The sequence below is a fragment of the Phasianus colchicus genome, chromosome 7, assembly GCF_987193195.1.
Source record: "Phasianus colchicus chromosome 7, bPhaCol1.hap1.1, whole genome shotgun sequence".
NCBI classification, from domain to species: Eukaryota; Metazoa; Chordata; class Aves; order Galliformes; family Phasianidae; genus Phasianus; species Phasianus colchicus.
In genome coordinates, this window is record NC_143442.1 from 16970865 (window position 1) to 16992623 (window position 21759).

Genomic DNA, 21759 nt, shown 5'->3' on the forward strand with positions numbered 1-21759 from the left:
AAGAGAGCTGATTCACACCAACTCACAGTCTGCATGCTTAAGATTTGCTTTCATGATTAACAGCTTTTTTTTTTTTAATTGTGACAGAAAGTATCCTTTGAAAATAACCTAAATCACTGGTATGTATATAGGATAAACAGAGACTATAGTGACATACATAGTTTTTAAAATGAAACATATTGCGTGGGCTGAGAACTTTATATTGACTTCCGATGCTAAGAGAATTTTTAGAATGGAGTGATAAAACCCTAAAAAAAAGGGGGTTTGTAAAGGAAACACGAATATACCTTTATCTATAATGGCACGGCTGGGGGCTACTATAATAATCCTTTTGCTTTCATGCAACCATCTGGAAGCCTATTAAAACTAGTATCTAAAACAGACTCCCAAGTGTGTTGAGTTTGCCAGTTCCCACTAAGTCACTAAAATAGGGGAGTTTGCCCTGCTATAGGGTGAAGCGTCCTCTACAGAGAGAAGACAGCTTGAACTCTAACCTTTTACACTGTGAATATGTTGTGTACAGGCTGATTTTGATACATACACTTTAATTGTGCAAAAAAGCTAGCCCTAGGTACGTTGTGCACCTCTGGGGTTGTATGACAAGATGGAAGAGGCTAGGCAAAGTGAGAATGGAAACACTGCGAATGTAATGAAGTATTGGATTTCAGCTGAGAAATATGCTATTCTGATTTGTACAGAAAGCAGCAATAAAATACTGACAGTTTTGCCAAAGTCTATATCCCTTGCTCAAACACAAATGTATATTATATATATATCATATATATATAACTGCAAATTGTTCTCCAAAAGATAATATGAATATGCAAATTATTTTACAGCATAGTTTGGGCTCTTTGTTTTTTATGCAATTAAGATTAGGTTTAGTACAAATGCACTCAGTAAAACATTTTGAGTCAGTGGAGATTGGGTATCATTTGACCAAAATAAAGCGTTTTACATACACTCATTACTGATGTCGTTCAGTAATGTGGCTTCATTCTATTATACCTGATGCATCAAAAAAAAAATAAGTTGCTGTCTAAAATTGCACTAGAACTCAGATGTAGGACCAAATAGGATGCATTAATTGCTTTACTGCTTCACTGCAAAGCCACTCTTAAAACATAATTCCTTAATGAAGTCCGTTAATTTGTTCATGGCGGTACACAAGCTGTTCAAAATGACACAGAATTGCACTCTGTTTTCTAACCCCTGCAGTTTCTTCTGTTAGTCACTCTGTCTTGTGTTGTTATCCCATGGATAGTAATTATTTTATAGTGGCTGTAATTAGGAGAGAATTAGGCTTGGTAAACAAAACCTGCCTTCTCCTGTTAATAGCTAAGGATAATAAATTTGGCTCTGACATTCACTATATTTGGACAAGGCTTGGCCCTCTTCCAGTTTTCCCAATAAGAACTTTATTATATAATTATGCCTTGGAGGGGTTCATATTACAAGGTAATTTTTTTTTTTTTTTTTTTACTTTTTTTTTTTGTTGTTAAGACATATTGTATGGCTTCCAGCCAGTAAATGATATACCGTAATATATGCCTCCAATAAATGTTTTAAACAAAGTCTCTCTAAGCAATATCCTGCTGGAGCTGCACACTGCACTTCAGAAGACATATTTACACGAGTTTTTCTTAATGCAAATTATTATCTTCTGCTCACATTGTCCAACACTATAACAAGTGTTTAAAAAGAATTCTAGGATTATCTTTATCAGTAAATGACATGCTTAGATTCTTAACTTATTACAGTAGTTTTAAAGAGAGTTTTCATATTTTTTATTCTGCATGTAAAGTCACAGTTTTGTTGACGTGCACAGAAGTGAAGCAAGTATGTTATTTTCTATTTTCAGCATGAATTAAAAAACAACCTTTTGTTCCATCTTTCAGCCCACACACTAATGCATCATCTCCCACCCTCCCCTTTATTTTATCCTGTACTTTTTATGTAGAACACAATTTAAGTTAACACACAATAGCACAAAATGCTTTTCAAAGGAAGACAATCACAAGCTAAATAGAAAAGGAAGGGCTTAAGGGGAAATTCATAAAGTGAGTGAGTGGCTCAAAAGAGAGGAAGACAGAGTTTTAGTTGCAAGGAGGTACGGAGATTGGATCTAGACTGGGAAAAGGGAGTAAGCAATTAAATTCTGAAAAAAACGTATAGTAAAAAAGACAACCAAACAAAATAAATGTAATAATTTTAACTGTTTCTCCTGCTGCTGAGTTATCACTGCTAGCAAAATATAGATAAATAATGCATTAAAACTGTGTTCACCAAGTTTTCTAAGAACTGTGTAGGTAAGAAGAATTTGTTTTACAAGCTTACAGACCAAGTCCAAAGAGTCTGAAAACTGATGGAACAAGAACACAATCCAAAAGTCATGTTTCCAGGTCAACTTCTGTGATCTCTAAACAACACCTAGCACCTTTTGAGTTCTACTTTCCTGAACACTATTTCAAAGTCAGAGCTGGAATTCCTCAATTATAAAAGCCACCATAGGAAAGATTGGCCAACAAATGTATTTGATGTAAAAATAGCATGTTTTAAAATGTTTTCTTCATTCCTATGAAAGTACTTTTTTCTGAAGACACTCAGTTCAGTATTGATAGCTTAGAATGCAATCCCCTGAGTAAGATGAGTTCTAAAATATTAGGAGAAGGGAAGTGGGTTACAAGCCAAGACAGTGTTATCTACAAAAGATCCCAAAGCATTCCTGCATAGAAAATACCTATATATTAGCCATAAGAATACTCTGATCACATAGAAAATAAGTATTATTTTGGTGCAGAATTTTCAAATACCAAAAAGTAGATTATAACACCTCAGACATATACTTTAGATATTTAGGCAGGGCTCAGCACTAACAAATTAGATCTTGAACTAAATTTATCTGCATTAGAGGTACATAGTAGAGTCATTTGGCCCAAGCAAGACATTTGAAAAACAAAATGATAGGGACTATGTACATCAACATCATTAGGAACAGAAATAGGCCATTAATATTTCTTAATGTTATACTCGCCACAACAATGACATTTTCCATGTTCTCTCTCAAAAAAACCCCTACTTTACTTACTCAAGCTAAAAAGTACCACCACTTGCTACGACAAACAAATGGAAATACCTTAGAGGACATAGACTCCATATTCCTTTAGAAATTATCTAGTTATTTAGCTGTTGTCCATTGCCTCTTCAAACCTTCTAAATTATCCTTGCTCAACGCGTATCAATTCCCAGAACTGCCCAGAAGAGCCCACAGATTTGTTACAGTACATGAGGGAGGCTGGGAAATTAAAGAAAAGCTTCGTTTCAGGAGTTTTTTCAGCAGAAGGATACAGACTAACAGTGATTTCCTAGTGTGAGCCTGTAGGAATGTGCCATTACCAAAGCAGACCACTTTCAGCTTTCTCTGAGAGAGACTATTGAAACTATAAATGAGACTATCGTTTGCTGAAGATTAATTAGCAAATAAGCTTTTTCTGCTTCTTTCCTCTTTCTTTGTGCTAGTGTTTCCTCCTCCTCTTTTTTTTCCTCAGAAGGATTGCGGTGGAAGAAAAGAAAAATAAAGGTAAAATGTCATGAAAGCTACTCAAGCCATGTCATCACTGTTTCTGAGATGCAAAAAGAAACACAAAACCATGAGTGACTGGTGCGTATATATAGTAGCATTGCCTGAGAATGTCTTTTGCCATCACATCTCAAGCTACCATGATCTCAGTGTCTGGGAGACGTTATGTAGTTCATAATTTAAAAATATCACTTCAGAAGGAGGGAAGCAGACATAATTCTGTTCTATATTCAAAGCCCAGGTACCTGAAAACACTAAGGACCAATAAATGTGCATGTTGCCCTATGATGCACAAGGTGATCAGAGTCAGACTTTGATATATGATCAGTGGTTGCACACTCTTGCACCAAAGAACCCATACCTAAAATCTCTAGAAAGTGTCATATTACCCTCTAAATGTTTCATGTAAATTTGGGCAAAAATAAAGTGACAAAATATCTAATCTCTTCAGAAGAAAAATTAATCATGTCTTAATAAACTGAAAATAATAGGTCTATAAATTATAAGGGTAAAAGCAGATCATAAGGATGAACTAGCCTACTTCCCCTCCCCCTCCTACACTACTATATAGTCTCTATAGCACTCCAGTGGTGCTATAAGGCAGGAAGTGGTTTAAATCATCCTATTTTAACTTCCAGTAAAGATAACCTACTGAAATTCTACCTTAGGATAGGAGAACTGGCCTAGGACAGATCTGCAGGGATATGGCCAGAGCAGGTGTTTAAGATCTTCTTTCAGGACTCCATAGCTGTGCCTTTCACCAAAGAGCTCCAAGTTTAGTCTAAATTGTATACAAAACCAAAGTATATCCTGGCCATACACAGCCTGTGTGTAAGTGGAATACAGACACTTTTGCACACTTACTTTATCCATAAATGAGGACAATTCTGGTAGATCCAAGAAGTGAGTACGCTTTGTTTCAAACACAGTTTTGGAGTCTGTTTTTTTTTTTTAAGGCAGAGGAAAGCAAGCTCAGAGAAGGGCATAGAGAACAGCAGGGGACCAAAGCTCTTTTTATCATTATTCTAAAATGAGATAAAGTGAAGTGCCGGTCATGAAGAATATGAGACATTAAATAGCATCCCTGTGTGCAAATCAGAAGTGTAAACTTTGTTTTAGATAATGGCTTACACAGAGAAATGGTTTATTAGAAAGAAAAAACAATACTGGAAAAGGTGATAGAGTAACCTGATAGTATTCTTATGAGAAATATTTGGGAAAAAAGATAAAAGGTTTCAGTTCAAAAGTATATATATAATGTCTACACTTGTTCTTTCTGTATTGTTAGACCTCCTATGAACAGAATAACAATACACGAGGCCCATAGGGTATATATACTTTTTGGGTTTTGGCAAGGAAGGGTATATGAGCTTTCTAGAAACCATGAAAGCTCCATGCACTGGTGAGGAAAGGTCTAAATAACATCAGCTGTAATTCTTTGAGCTACCACAAAAGGCTTTCAGGCAACTGGCTTGGTAATATATCTTTGGCTGGATGTCTGATGAAGATGGTCATTTGTAAATGTGCAAAATCTCTCCAGCCTCACTCTGGTCAGGTCACATTTAAAATAATTGCTTCTACTCCTGACCCATCTATCTGTAAACACATCAGATTGACAGCTTGCTTTACTTGCAATGCCCAATAGGCATGAGGACAGCACTATGCCTTAATAAAGGCCTAACTTACTAGCTTTTGGCAAGTCTGTGTGATACTAGACAATAATATTGGTCTTGATACTGATCATGCATAACTTGCAGGTGTAAGAGATGTGAGGGAATGTGATTCTTTTCATGTTCACTAAGATTAGTGTGCTAAAACTGCAAATGGAGTAAACAATTTCTGACTTGTTTAAGGTTGGTCAGTGTCTTTACCAATATCATCAAATCTGTGACTTACTACTACAGCTTGCTAACAGAGATTCTCCTTTAGATCAAATAGTGGATCACTGGGGTTTGGGAAACAAAGGACAAAGGAGAAGCCAAGCTACTTAACTATAGCTTCACTGATAGGCCCAAGATATTTTGGTAAAACGAGGATAATTTTGCAGTAATAATCACATATTGGTCCCTTTTACCTTGAAAAAAAACATTTCAACACATTTTATTGCAGAAAAAGTATACAGTGTTCAAGAAAAATAAATTTCTTGGAGAAGTAGCAATATCATTGCAACTCCAGCAGAAGCATGAATAACATCAACACTTTCTTTTCAAGCTTCTTACTGATGTCACTGCTCACACCAAAATGGCACGATAGCTGAAAATTTGGGGCAGAAGTTTGGCTGTCTTGGATTCATATTTTATATCTTTTTGCAGAACAGCAATGTTTAGGCCCACAGCTCTTTGACACCAAATCTTACATGGCAAGTCTGTGTTCAAATTTCACAACTACTTGGGAGAAATCAGGAAAATAATAGAAAAGTAGAGAAAAAAAAAAAAAGTAGTGTACACACACACTAAAGGCGATGGTTCATAGAGAAAGGTTAACACAGGAAGAAAAAAAGGATTGTGTGACTGCTGGTTTCCATTGTCCTTCCAGATTGGTACTGAGGGGGATGTTTTTTGCTTAGCCATTTCTGTGTCTCAGCAAGATGCTGTTAATAAATAAGACTGTCCCTGATGGTGGCAAGTCTAATTACAAGGAATGAAAACAAACAAATAAACAAACAAACAAAAAAGCAAAAACAAAACAAAAAAAAAACCAACAAAACAGAATGGGAGAATGAAAGAGAAGGTTTATGTTTTTTTTCCTCTGGATGTCAGTTCATTACCAGCCTGACACTATAACTTCAAGGGTCATTACTTTACAGTCACTAAAATACCAAAACAAGAGAAAAACTGCACACAAGCAAAGGCAAAAGCAAAAACCCTAGATTGTTAGATTCTCAAAAGAATTTTTACATAAAAGAGGGCTCTTCTAAGTCATATGCTGTTAACTGATTCCCCTGTTAATGAAAGAGAAAGCACATTAAATAAAGGAATGATTCACTTAAAAGACACTGGAGCATAAGATAAGATATAATATTTGATTTTTTACTTGGTTTTCTAGGGAAAGAAAAAAAAGTAGGAGGATTATGATAGACAACTTTCTACACGATTTCAGAACATACAAATGTAGCTTTAGCATTGTTTATAGCATTGCCTGTGTAAAGTTGACTACCTACATATTTACAATGATGCACTCTGCATATGGTTGAGGTCATCTGTGATACTCAAATATAGCTTTGTGCATGTGCGTGTGTGTGTATGAGATATCTGTAACATTTAGCACTATTGAGATAGATACTTGGGGTTTCCCTCTGTTTGCTGTGCACCTCATCAGAGGTGCAAATCTTATACAGATGCTGGTATTCTCACATCAGTATAGTATGTCCCTTTTTCTGCAAGATAGTCTCACAAATATCTAATAAGCACATTAATTTGTAATGTAGCCATATTTGAAATCAAGCCATTAGTATTCTAATATTCCAAGGAAAACACAAGTATGTTTCAGATTTTTAAAAAATTTTAAAAGGATTGCTTGGACAACCTAATTTTTTAAGTAGTCGTTTGTCTGGAAACACTGCATATAATGGAAATTACCAGGTAGCTTCAACAGTAACAGAAAGCATTTTGATCACCTATAGGTAAAAGTGCTTTAAGCTCATCTAAAAGAGAAGGTGAAAGTATGAGAGCTGGTTGAAAAATACACCAATGAACCGCTGCTATAGCACAGCATCTCACAGCAATACCATGTGTGCAAGGTTTATCTGCTCTGATCCACTAACTCTTCACAAATATCGACAGAAAAATGAGGTAAAACTCAAGGTCCATCTTTGGCACACAGATCCTGTAAGCTCAGACTGCAAAGCAAAACCCTACAAATATATATATGTCAACTGATTCTGTACTGTCATGTGTACAGAGCTGATTCTTTCCACAACCAAGTGGTTCTGTGCTCCAGGCCAGGAACCTGCCTAGATGCCTTTCTCCTGACCTTGAGAAGCAGCTCGTACAGAAATCTCTTTGAATAGATAGAGCCAATTTCATTTTATGCTTTGGGAAGACGTATTCAGATACAAGACTTCCTGGTAACTTTAATCCTTTCCAGAGAACAAAGAGCAAGATAAAATGGAACTCAGGGCTTGAGCCAAAATCCTTTGAAATCAATTAGATTCTTTTCATTGATTTCAATGAGTTGTGGAGCAGACCACCACATCCTCAAGGCAGCAACGAGGCACTTCCTAGAGAAGGCAGGGGTCCTCAGTTTCACCATTTATTCAGTTTGATCTTTTACTCTTTAATGAATCTCTTCATCCTGCTCTTATTCTCTGCTCTCAGCCAGGCAGGCATTAGGGAGCGCATTCAAGAAGCAGCAGAGGATCACCAGCATCCATCTTTCAGAAGAAAGACACAACTGCAGCCACACAGGACCATTAAGGATCCCATGGTATTTTTGTGAGAGCAAAAACAATGCCAGTCTTGGCCAAATTCCAGCCTCTTTAATTACATTCTGTCCATCTATATTCCCTCCTTAGTTTCAACTGGAAAAAAATAGACACCATTTTCCACTATCTTTCTAATCTTTCAGTGTAGAATTAATTATAACAGAAATACTTCAAACATAAAACATTGGCTCTTACTGCTGTAACGAGACATTATTGCTGTCTATGAAGAACAGAAAATACACCCTCCTTCTCACAGTAAAGGAATACATGATTGTCAGAGCAAAAGTAATCACATAACTATTTTCCATTTTTTATGAGAAAAGCCAAAATGTGCCTAAATGAAACAACCAAAGAAACAAAACAAAAACCAATCAAACAAAAGAAAAAATGCAGTAGTAATAAGATGGACTTCGTAACTAACACTGCAAACTGTAACAAACACCTTCCCTACCCCTCACACTTTGGACAATGTCTCCATAACTGCTACACATCAGGAGCTTCCTGGAAGCCCCACCTGCTGGTGCCGCATGTGAGCCCTTTGGACCTGAAAACGGGGCTGTCACCTCTGCCCAGCAGTCTTGCAGATGATTAGACCGAAAAGGCAACAATTACTATGCGGTTTCCCCAACCAAAATAATGTATCACTCAGCACAAAACTTCCAAAGGAAACAAAAATAATTGACAGAGATTTCTGTATAAAGACACATTTTGAGAGATTTTAGGAACATTTTTGAAATCCTGCTACTATCTAAACTATACTCCTAGAGCTGTAGGGGAGGACCATCACACTATTTTAATGTAGGATCATTCTGAAATCCTGATATTTAAACTGTTTTAGGTACTCGGGTATTGTCAACTAATGTGAAACAGATCTATAATGCATCTTAATACAATAATGCTAGAAAACATTATTCTTCTCTTCCTTGAGGACTCTCTAAAAATCTAGACATTTTCACTTTTTTTTTTTTTTTTTTTTTCTTAAAAGGAACTTAAATGCCTGTCTTACCATGGTGTGCTGTGTTATGTATCATAGAGAAGACAGTGGCCTGAGATGGATGCTCTCAACCAGGTGGTGCTCAGCTTTGAGTAACAATCTGGGATGAAGATGCAGAACAGCTGTGTCTCTGTGGAATACAGTGAAAGGTTTCAGGAATGATAGCTCACAATTCACTCTTCTAACAGATGTGACTGTGATTAAAAAGGTTGTTGTTAGCAACAAGTAAAATGTAGAGCACTCTAGGGGGCTTATAAAGCAAGTCCGTTAACTTCATTAGCACCATACTGGGTTTCCATCTCAGTGTATTCTTAGGAAACAGTGAAATTACATTTACCCACTCTAACTGTGGGATTCAGTGAAAATGTAAAGTGATGGGTACAGAATACTACAAATAAGGTTGCAGTGGTATTTTTCTGCAGAAATAATTTGGTCATTTGCAGATCATATTAGGTCAAGACACTCATAGAATTATTATCAAAGCCATGGACTGGAGAGTTTCTAAATGATGATATATGACAGAAGATTTTTTGAGAGTCATGAGAATGGAAATGAGAGGAAAAGTAGGGAGGATTTTGCAACAAATTCTGTTGACCAAAGAGCTCATAGTGTTTAGTTGAGCCCTGGACAATCTTCATATTATTTGGGCTCTGTTCGTTTCTTTAGCAAAAGTGGCATTTGCTAAGACATGTAACAGTGAAAACCTGATACGTCAAAAGAAACAATTCAGCAATGACAGAGAATAGACCAGATTACTTCAGAAACCTTTCCATTTGGTCTTCATGATAATTCAGTGTGAAAAACACTTTGAAAAGTAAGATATTGTGTACTACTAAATTTCTTTTCACTCTGAGATAGCATTACTGCTTCCATACCAAATCTCTGCTGTCTGAATCACCTGCAAAATTCAACCATCCCAGAAGACTTCAATTTTTCTCATCCAGCATTTAGAGGCTGACAAAGCTTCTGTCTTATTCTGGAATTCTAACACATTACCCTTGATGATATACTGTTGTATGTGATGTACTCATTACACATAGCGTATATGACATTCTTAATGAGTTGCACACTCTAACATGCATATGTCTCTTTAATGTACTTTTCTCTTTGTTCCAGCATTGGAATAAATATATACAAATGGTGACTGAAGATTTCACTAACAGAAAATACATGAATAATTTCGTCCTAAGGGCTTTTTTCGTTGTTAGTTGTTGGTTTTGTTTTGTTGTTGTTGTTTGCTTCCTTTTGCTTGTTTTATTTCCTTTTCATAGCAGCCAGTGATTTCCACACAGATTAGCAAGACAAACTAGCAGCTTTGTGTTCAATTCACAACTTTATTCAGTGAAATGAAGTGGTGGTAACTGTCATCAGGCAGCTCTCAGTGCTGTATATATGGCTACAGAAAATGATTTTAAATAATATAGGAGGGAATTCTTTTCACTAACATAGAATTTTTTTTAAAGTCCAGAATATCTTTTTAATTATCTTGTTATGTTTTTTAAATACTACATTTTTTCAGGCTTTGCAAACATGGCTAACATCATCACTGTTCTTGTGACAAGAATATTCTTTTGGTGTGTGTGAGAAAATCATTTAATCTCTCCCACAGTACATTTAATTGCTTTTACCTGTTATTCGTGCAAGATGTACAGACAGTACAAACTGAAATTCTGTTCAGAGACTCTAGTAAAATGCTTTACTGTCACTGTTGAATGTGTGACTTGAACAAACAGATAAATACACTGCTTAGTCTAATCTTTAACAGTTATCTCAATTCTGTAACAAGAAAAGATCAAATAACGTTGAGGCAGATGAGTGACCTTTCACTACAGGTGCTACTAAGCATTGGGATATACCTGGTGCCCTCATGCTCCCTAGTACTGCTTTTTTTCACCAACCAATTATCTTTGATAATTTGCATGGAGTCTGAAAAGCTGTTTGAATTCTTAAAAAAAAATGTTCTCTACAAGAGAAGTCTCAGAATTCAGCATATCCTGTCCTGTAGATTCAAATTAAAGAGCTTATGACAGTTACCTCTTCAATGCTCACCCAAACAAAAAGAAATCTCTACCTATCCGATCTATCTAGCAGGTTATAGAGAGAGAAAAAAAAATCTAGCAATTTAATTTAATTTATGAATCTACATAATTATGAATAATTGAAGGAAGCTAAAAGGAGAAAATTCCACATGAATGAAAGAGTTCAGATCAATACCCAAGTAAAGCAGTACACACCCAGTGTCTTACCACAAATTAAATCTGACTGGAAAACCTCTAAAAAAATTACTCTTCTGGCAAGATAGAGAGGTGATGATCTAGCATCTCCTATGAGCCTAAGATTAATTGTCCAAAAAGCCCTTTACATATTAATAACTTTCTCTTTTTGAATTCTCTTGAAATGTGCTTGGCTATTGAAACCAGAATGCTTTCAATGCTGTAATAATAATAATAATAAAAAAGTGTTCATCACCAATGAAAATATATTTCATAATTAAAAAGCCAGCCTTAGCCTCATTTCTGGTTTGGGGGTCAGGATGGATGACACAAGTGGCCATTTCTGGCTGGACTATCTACAAATACGTAATTGGAGTGTAAATTATTTTTGCTATATAAATAGCTCCTGATGATATCACAATTTGTAAATAGTGCAGTTTGTTTTCCCAGCAGCTTTGTGCTAGCTGACAGCTCTGAAAAGTTTTTGCATTTGATTATGCTATTTTTCCCTTTAGAGCTCAATAGGAAATCACATGCCATGTGCCCAGTATGAATTTGGTCTGCTTTTCCAAATGCTCTGTTACATCCATGACACGTAAGTGCCTTTAACATCCTCGGGTGAGAAAGCAAGCCGCCTGCACACATACTTATTATTTTTAAGTCTTTATTTTTATGTAGCTGCAATAGTGTATTTCACAGCTGGCTGATGAAGCACACCAGAATTATTTGGAATTCCTTAGTGCTCCTTAAAAGGCAATTAAATTTAGAATAGAAATGACCGTATGTGGTCAGGTGCATTTCTGCTGCTGTATTACTCACACTGTTACCAACAAAATATTTAAAGACAGCCTGTACCATACGCTGGTGCAGCTGTGCTAATGGCTTTCCAAACTTCAGCACTCAAACATGCCCTAGAGAAACCTTAACAATGCATCTGTTTACTAAGATTTTTCTGTCAACCTTTCTGATAGCACACCATCTTTATACCTTGTTTAGTGATTATAATAGCACTGTGCTGTAGTCTATATCCAAAGACATTTAAGTACACACAAAAAACATACTAGCAACCTTCTATCCTTTTTGAGTAGGAAAATAGCATCAACAAATGGCTTGGAAGGAGAATATGTTCTTTTTTATAAGTACAGAATACACTGAACTTAAATGCCTCAGAGAACAGGGAGGAAATCCTGTGCCGAGATACTCCAGGAGTCGGCACAACATACGGTGAGATGAGACAGGAGGAGTCTCTGGGGTAATGTGGTCCCTCAGAGAGAAATCATCTTCTGTTACCTTGTAAATTGCTTTTTCTTGAAAAGACTCAAGAATGTTACATCCACCTCCCTTTATCCTCAAGAAGAAGCAAAACTGTTACTATCTCAGTGTCTGTTCTTTAGGAAGAATTACACAAAGGCAAGAGCTTGCTGAGGAGCCAGCCAGCAGGAAAGGCATTTTACAGAAGGAAGTGTAAGAGAATGTACAACCATACATAGTACTATGTTCAGTGTAAGCATTTCCTTCCTTTGAAATCTAATTGATTTCAAAGCAAGGGAGATGAAGAGAAGGTACATAGATTGCTCTGAAAGTAATGCCTCCTCTTTATTTCCATGGAAACAACAGCAAATACAAACAGCACTATAACAGTCTTTGACAGAGAAAATTCTCAGCTACAAAACTCTATTTTTCACCATAGTCACCACCACAAGCTATGCACTTTTGCCAGCAATGAATAAGAGCTTTCATGCCGCTCTTGTAAAAATCTGCATGGCAGTCTGGAACATGACTTGTCTTTTACATCACTGTCACTACTGCTGAAACACACCACCCCACTGCCTCACTGTGCTCACATCCACTGTTTGCTCTATAAACGTTCAGCAAGCACCAATGAATGTCAGTGGGTGCCATTTTTTCCACATGAAGGAATTCGGTGACATACCTTTGCTTCAAACACACTTCCATGTCACACAGCATTGTGTCAGACTGCCCCTCTGCTGCCATCTGTCACACAGCAACAAAACATAATGGATTACTGGTGGGAAGGTTCAGCTTCTACTGCAATACCACCAACATTACCTCCAAGGTCATGGGCCAACATAATAAAATAGGTGGAATTACTTTCAGAGCAGCTCTTGTAGGTAGAATTTATTGACTGATGTGAATATTTTAAAATTGAAACTCAGTCACATAACATCTCCTTGAAAAAGTGCTCACTTACTACTGTATGTAGAAACATCAGAGAATGAGGTGGGTCTGACCCACCCATAAGACTAGGCAGAGAAATAGAAGCACCCAGGCTGACCATATCATGCAAACAAGTGGATGACCTCCTGAAGAAAGAGCACTGGCCACAGTGGAAGTTTTCCTCCCCCTCTCCCAAAGAAGGAGTACTGGCTCAGGTTGGGTCAGAGAACAGCATTTTGAGATTTGAGCTCAGGAGCCCCAGGAGAACTTCCCTCCAGCAGGGAACTGCAGGGCAGGCTGTGATGCCCAAGGGTGGAAGGAGAGAAAGGTAGGAGGATATGCCAAGCCTCAGCTATAGCCCAGAGACCCACAGCTTGGCAAAGGGTAGTGCAGCCAAAAAGAAGACTAATGCTATGATGCATCAGTTGGAAGTTTTCTTTCTAAGTTTCTGCCCTGAAACTGCCATTGTTGAGAAGCTGTATTATGTTTGCTTATCTACACATGAAAGTCTTGTTAAGGTTAATGAGAATTCCTGTAAGATAGGAGATAACAGACTTTTTCATTATTAGCGCAGAACCAAAATGTTTTCCTGTGTTTCAGGATTATTAAGCAGTAGGTGTCCTAAATTCTAGTTCATCTGAAAGGGCCCATGAGAAGTTCATATATTTAGTTCAGCAGCTATGTGGAAGCCTTCAGTTAATCATATTTTGGTCCTAACTACAGCTCACACTAATTGGAAATACAATAAGAAAAGCCCATTAGAGGATAGGGTAAGGCATTGAGAAAAATACTTATCACAGCCTCCTTTCATTTTCATATTGCATGCCCCTTATTATTCAGATCCAGATTCTTTCTAGATTTTTTTTTTTTTAGTGGTAATATCAGATAGCATTTATCTAGGCATTTTAAAATCATGCCAAGATAAAAGCTAATCTTTTTGTAATCAGTATGCAGAGAAGAAGAGAAGCAGTAGTAAAGCAGTTGCTGCATGTTTGCTGACAAAATATTTAATCCAAACATTTAATTTCAATCTGCCACTGTTCTCAGTTGGTATAATTACTTTAAGCAAATATCATGTAGGAAGGAACAGAAAATAGTCTCAGCTACTGAAATGTAAATAATAAAACATAATCATATCAAAATTTTAAAGCCACATAATTTTATTTCAGGATCATTTCTGTGGACTATTTTAAATGTTTAAGTGATTTTAAATTATCTCTGACATAATGGCCCATGATAGTGCCTATACTGGTGAGTAGTAGAAAAGGTTTAATTTTCTCATCTGTTCATACACATCATACTTGAAAGGCACTACAGTGAAATTGCACTGCAGTCCACAGAAAATCACAGAATTTTCCTCTTCATGTCAGTGAATGTTAGAACTAACACAAATTTGAGACAGTCATAATCACAATTTTTGTGCGGTTTAACAAAATTAATATAAACAAATTCTACCTCTGTTTTCAGCCTAATTGAAATCTGATCAGCTCAGATGTGGGGAATAAATGACCCAATTTCTTTTGGTTAAAAGTATGTGGTAAACTTTCTATTTCTCTTAAATCAAAGAATTTAAAATCGATCACTCCACTCCAAAAGTCATTTTGATTTTCTGCAATAAGTTAAATGATCCATCTAACATCATATGGCCCTATGAAGTGATAAATAAATCACTTCATGTAAAGTGATTTAAATCTCACATTTACACTTTGTGTAAATAAGGATAATTTCTTTGATGACTGATTTCTTTCTTTTTTCCACATTCTTACCTCAGTTACAATGCTTGTGTGTGACACTGACAGGATTGTAGAATTCCCTAAGTTATACAGCCCTGTAACACTTAAGACACAATATACAGCTACAAACCAGGAGTATAAGAAAAACAAAACCAATATATTTAATTGCATAAATCCTAAATAGATGAGAAAAAACAAGTCAGAAGGGGCCAAGGAAAAGAACAGAAGCCTTGTTTACTGAATCTGATTGTAAGTTTTTACATAGGCAGTGATAGCAGAAGGGGAAATGGTTTTAAACTAAAGGAGGGAAGATTTAAATTAGATGTCAGGGGGAGGTTTTTCACAGAGTTTTTCACAGGTGAGGCACTGCCACAGGCTGCCCAGAGATGTTGTGGATGTCCCATCCCTGGAGATGCTGAAGGCCAGGTTGGATGTGGCCCTGGACAATCTATCTGGTGCATGATCTAGTGGTTGGCAGCCCTGCCTGCAGCAGAGGGCTTGGGAATAGATGATCTTTGAGGTCCCTTCCAACCCAAGCCATTCTATGTTTCTATTCTTACTAATATTTTAATTCTAAAGTCTAATCCCCGCTTCTCCTCCTAAAGGCCCCTCTAGAGAAGAAATAGATGTGAGGGTCACAGTGGACTACAGGCCCACCTCCAGCACTCACATAGCCCCCCAGACTGGGTGCAAGGGAATCAAGCTCACTCCTCACGCTACCAGTTCCCAGTCACACTCCCAGTCTCTCAGTTCACCTAGACACATAGCACTGTTTGCATGTATAGGAGGTGAGAGAGAAAACATGTTTAGTAGTGGTGTTGAGAGGGAGGCTTTTTTTTCTTTTCTTTTTTTTTTTTTTTTTTTGGCTTGTTTCTCTATATAGTGAAAGTACAAGTTCATTTCACAGGAAAATGCTGGATGTCCTTAATTTGTTTCTTATGAATTGTATAAACAGATGAGATAATCCAAACCGGAGAGATTATCCAGGCTAAGCAGATATAGCGAGAAAATCAGAAACAATCCAAAAAGAGGGGCAAAAAATGCTAAGAAGTGAACAAATCAGGGTTCAGAAACACTCTTGGAGCCATATAATCTCTAAGATAATTACAATTATATTTCTTTGAAGGGAAGTTATAATTTTGTTTACTTCTTAAGCAGGTTTGCTTGTATTACAGGTCAAGCACGTGTGTCAAAAACCGCTGGCTTTTCAGCAGTGATTTCTTTTTCTTATCAGCTTTGTTTACATGGCTAAGCAGGTAGTGCTCCTCTCCCTGCAGCAGCAGCAGTGTAGCAGGCAGAGGAACCCCAGCCCACAATGGCAGTGCAGCTCTTTATTTATTGCTCCCAGCAGGTGTCAGATGCCGCAGTTTCTTTACAACCATCAACACCCTGGGGCTTTTTAGTTCCACATATAAGACAAGGAAGATGGGGGATGGCAACTAACCTCAAGGGATTAGGTACCTGAATCCTATCCCGACTACCAGCAGACTCCAGCTGTGTTTAAATGTTTTTTGAAGAATTTCTGATGTTCAGTGGTTGCTGATTACTTCCAGATTTTAGTTCTACACCAGTGGAGATCTGCTACAAAGAGTTTAGCTGTTGTTAAAAAATTGCAATTGCACTGAGGAAATGTCTTCTTCAAAACCAGTTAAAATATATATATATATATTACAGCAGTGTTAAAAAAAGGGGGGGGGGGAGAGGGAGGAAGGGGAGGGAGAGAGAAACCTCCCAACTCTTCACAGTGAGAGAATCCAGCAACATGCGGAAGGAGGAGAGAGAGCAGGAAAGAAGACTGGGATCACATGAGTCTTAAGGCCACCTCAGATTTTCCCTCTAAATGTTATGGCGATATTTTAATTATTTTAATCTTCAGATGGATGATTCAGGTGAATGTTCTATTGACAACACTTCCTTTCTGTAGAATTTATCTAATTTAACTTGCAATCTGGGACATGCCTCTCCCATTCCTCCATTATCATATATTGATATAAAAGAATGTGCATATTTAGATACATCTTATATTTGAATAATTTATATAATATAGAATTTAGATACTATAAAATGAAATAGGAAGCCTTTATAACACAGGGAAAAAAAATCAAATTCTGTTCTTGTCTGCATACATTTCTCTCACAAATCAAGAGGACGCTCAGGGAGTTGCGTGAAGGTAAGAATGGTGAATCTGTGCTTCTCAGAATAGAAAACTATCAGTAATGTGTCACTTGAGTTCCCGTCAGCTTCTTTAGGAATAAAAAGCATAATCATCATATTTATATCTAAAGACCTCATTGTTTCATCAACAAAGGAGGCTGGTTAAGGAAAAAAAAACCTTCAAAGAAAGAATCTAATGTATATAAGTATCTTTTGCATATTTATCCACTGAATCCAAGACAAGTTTTGAACACAGTTCAGTAAAATAGAAGAAAAAGATTGCTTTCTTCGTGAGGTTTTTTGTTTTCAGGCACGTACATGGTTTTAAAAAGAAGTCATGAGTAAAACTGACATTTTGCAGTAGTGGAAGAGTTTTGAAGAATTATTCCTTATGTCTATTTATTTTTTTTTCCACAGTGTAAGCATGAAGCTTTAAATTCACCACACAAAGATCCATCCCACAATGAGGAAAAGGGAGAAGGGAAGTGGTAAAAGTAAAGTGAGAGAGAAACTGATGGGATACTTATATGCTACATTCTTAAGTAACTGCTAAGCTCCTTAAAATCTTGGTAGTAAGACAAAAGCACATAAACTGCAAATCACATCATGTTCAGATGTATTTGCCATGGTTGGATATGCTATTAACATAGAAAAGTTGAATTAACTTTTTTAGTTTTGCACATAGCCAGATGCAAAGCAATACAGGAGCTCACATCATCATAGCAAACCCTGGGACAATACGAAAATAAACTGAGCAGGCTACAGCCCAACAGCAGAATCCAGATAGAATGTCTGCTTCATGGCACTGTGGTACTTTGGCAGCCTATTGACTGAACACGGGAATTGATTTCTAATCTCTTCAGATCCAAAATGCAATGAAGCTGAGTTTACAGACTCCTGATGCAACAACAACATTACTAACTATAATCTTATTGCAACATATGCGTTCATTAGAGAGGGCTTGTTATGATTTTCTGTGAAATAATGTTCTGATGGCGAGCTGTGTTTGTATCTGTAGCTCTTGGCAGCACGTAACATACCACAGCCAGCACTGTCCAAGAAAGGATTATTTCATTCCACTACATCATATCACAACTGACTGTACTTCGTAGTACAAATGCAACCTTGTCATTGCAATTTGTCACGCTTTTTTGTGTGCATTATAGCTCACTGAAGTCTCATCTCCTGTGCTGAATAGCCCACTGCCATATAATACATGACACTGTAATGAAAAAGTCAAGATCACAACAAGGGAGATATTGGTCACAGCTCCTATCACAGAGGCTGGGTGCACTCTGGAGACATGACCAGAGCTCAAGCAGGGGACACTTTTGCTGCCACCACAGCTCATCTCATGCCCTACTTGCGAACGTGCCTCACTGTACAAAATTACTTGGCAAGTCAGCAGCAGATAACCTGAAGTGCAAGGCATCCCCTTCTTCCCAGGGCTGTTTTCAAGCCAGGGTGAAAAAGGACTCTATCCTGCTTGGGTCATAGCATTACCTACTTAACCAGGTCTCAGATTTTATTTATCTGGTGCTCCAGATGAATACTAGAACAGTGTAAAAGCAACCAAAGCAAGAAAAAAGGGGGAGGAATTGTGGAATTTTCCCAGCCTCCAATCTCCCTTCATGTTCCTGTCCCCCGAATCTCTCCTTGCCATGGTGCCTGATGCTAAGCAGGCACGTTGCCTTGACCACTGTTCTCCACAACAGTGAGGACCACCTCATTGTTCCCATATATTATCCCTGTTTTATCCATCTTTTGTGTACAAGTGTAAACCACAGACTTAAACCGTAGGTTTTCCAGTGCAGTTACTGTCTTTGTTATATGTTTGTAAAGTGCTTAACTCAAAGAGTGCATGGCCTATATGTGCTACTGCTTTAAAATTATAATAATAGGAAGCAGGGTACTTAGAGGGAAGTGCCTGAGTTTTTCAAATGTACATGCAAATCGGGAAAAAAAAAAACTCAACAGTGAACAATTCTCAATAATTAGCAAAGTAAGTGAAACACGAGTGAGAATTGCTTATTTTACTATTTCATGTCATTGTAAGGAATCTTCTAATAGGCTTCCCTACTCAAGAATGATTTCCATCTCTTTACCATGCAACGTAACTTGAATGTTACTGTTTTGGGTAGGATACAAAAAAAACTCAGACAGCACTGCTAAACAATGCACAGCAGGGAAACAGTTCAGATAAACTGAAGTGTAATTCCTGCTATTGCTAGCATATCTAATGAATGCATTTTAATACTGCAGCAGTAGAGACTGAGATTTCTTGAATCATAGACATATGGAAGATGTTTGTGCATAAAAAGATATTATTTATGACCCTCTGTCTCTGATTTTCTAGGAAAAAAAATTTACAATATACTTAACAATACATAGTTAATCATTTCATTTTATTATATTAAAGTGTTTCAATGGCTCTCAACAAAATCAATCGTGTTTATAATAATTATCTTTCTAATCCTACAAATGAGGATGGTATTTTAGATACAGAATATGTTATTTGGCATATTTCAGAACATCCCTTTTGTACAGAATGCTTTCCAAAAGTCAAATTTCAGGTCACTGACTAAAGATGGATATGGTACAATAACTCATAAAAGAGCTGGATGATACAGCTCGTTTCACCCCACACACTAAGGTGTGCAAAACACTCCCCATTCCTGTGCAAAGCTCCCCACTCCTTGGCAAACCCACATACTCTTGAGCTAATCACTGCACCATTATCTCAGATTCCATCACATGGTCAACCTGCAAAGGAGTTGTCATGGCACTGTGTTTTCCTTCCTCTCATTCTGTTCCTTTCAACTTAGTAGCAGCGCTTACAACAGATGAACATCAATTAATGATAAATTACAATGAGATTCATGTGAGATCACATCTTACAGACTCGATGCCAAAATCTTTCACAATGATAAATGTTTTACAGCGAATACCAAACACGCTTAATAATGATTTTGCCATTTCCTGAAAAGTGTTGCCAATTTACCTTTGATTCCAAAGAAACTGCACATCTTTATCTGTTTGAAAATACGAACTTTTGCTCATGAGATCTACACAAAGGCTCTTTTATGTAGGTCAAAGGATGTTTCCCCCATGCCCATTTAATATGTTTCCTGTGAAGTTCTGTGTGCTGCCCTTAGGGCCATGCACATGCTGGCGATATGCATGCAAGTTGCACAGCAAGTTCTTCTTCCTGCCCTGCAGAATCATAATATCTACACTTCCATCTGCTCTACAATGAAATCATGTACCTCCACTTATTTTTCAAGCATTTTTAAGTGTAGCACATACAGTAAACCACTGCTTTATGAACTGGATTACAAGTAACTTAGACTTCAAGCTCTATTCAACTTGGTAATGACTAACATGTCTCCTGGAGTATATTATATATTTAGAGTACTCTGTACTTAAGAAACAAGTCTCATCATATTGGATGAACTGTTGAACTAAGTCTTAAATGTTTAAAGACAGGTCAAAAAGTCACCCTGCAACAAAAGTATGCAACCTACACCTGACTAATATCAGAGCAGAAATCCATGCAATGAATTCCTTTTTGCAAGTTTTCTTTCCATGTTAGAAAATCTTATGCTTTATCTCTGAATGTGTATCAGAGAGATTAAATCTGAAACTGAAGTCTTACAAAGCAAAACTCCAAGAACAAATAAAAAAGTACGTCACATTCTTCATAAGCTTCATGAGAATTTCCTCAAGACATGCTTCTCCATTTATACAACAGATCAAGGAAGGCTAGAATCCAATTTCAAATCAAATAACCTCCATATCGACGTGTGGTGTAGTTGACAGTGCACTCTCATCAAGTCTGTGCTTTCTGGTGGGTAATGTGCACAATACAACTTAGAGCAGCCATTTGGCAGAAAACTGCTGTAGTCAAATTGAAATAGCCTTTAGTACCTCAGTTAAAATGGAGAGCCCTAATGCATGCTTGTCATTTGATGAAAAATAGTGCATTTAAATTATGAAAAAAGAATTTCTTATGAAGATACAGCACAGTACAATGACACAGATGTCAGGATCTTATTTAAAACTGCTAAGGCACAGTGCAGTACAGAGGCACAATTTGATAGGAAACACAAGATCATGTGCCAGTGGCCAGAGATTTGCTGCTGGATTCTTGTCATAGGTAGTGATAAAATATGAGTTACCTACAGGTAATTGCTTGCTTCTCAAGGGAAGTGACACCTTTAAACTGATATCACAATGCAGAACAAACATACATTGCATCAAAAGGTATAAAGGCCATATTTGATCACATGATATGGCAAGAGCAGCCTGATGTAATATTATACATTTTTCAAAAGAACAGGGCTTTTTTAGCAATGAGTATAGCTGTCAGCCCACAGAAATAAGGGGTCAATTAACATAAATAAAAATTCTTACAAAAAATAAGTTCAAGATGAGATTGAAAACTACTAGATCTCAGAGAAAAAAAAATCCAATTGCATAAATAG

General features: G+C 37.0%; 1 long non-coding RNA gene across 4 annotated transcripts in view; it reads right to left on the reverse strand.

The window, feature by feature from the left end:
• Nucleotides 1-21759, reverse strand: part of LOC116232912 (uncharacterized) — a 266674-nt gene that overhangs the window by 107227 nt on the left and 137688 nt on the right. For 3 of the 4 annotated variants that reach the window (XR_016468020.1, XR_016468019.1, XR_016468018.1), the window contains exon 4: nt 9010-9127. The exons of the other annotated variant lie outside the window; for it this stretch is intronic. This is a non-coding gene — a long non-coding RNA (uncharacterized LOC116232912). The remainder of the gene's footprint in view (nt 1-9009; nt 9128-21759) is intronic. 4 annotated transcript variants of the gene reach the window in all.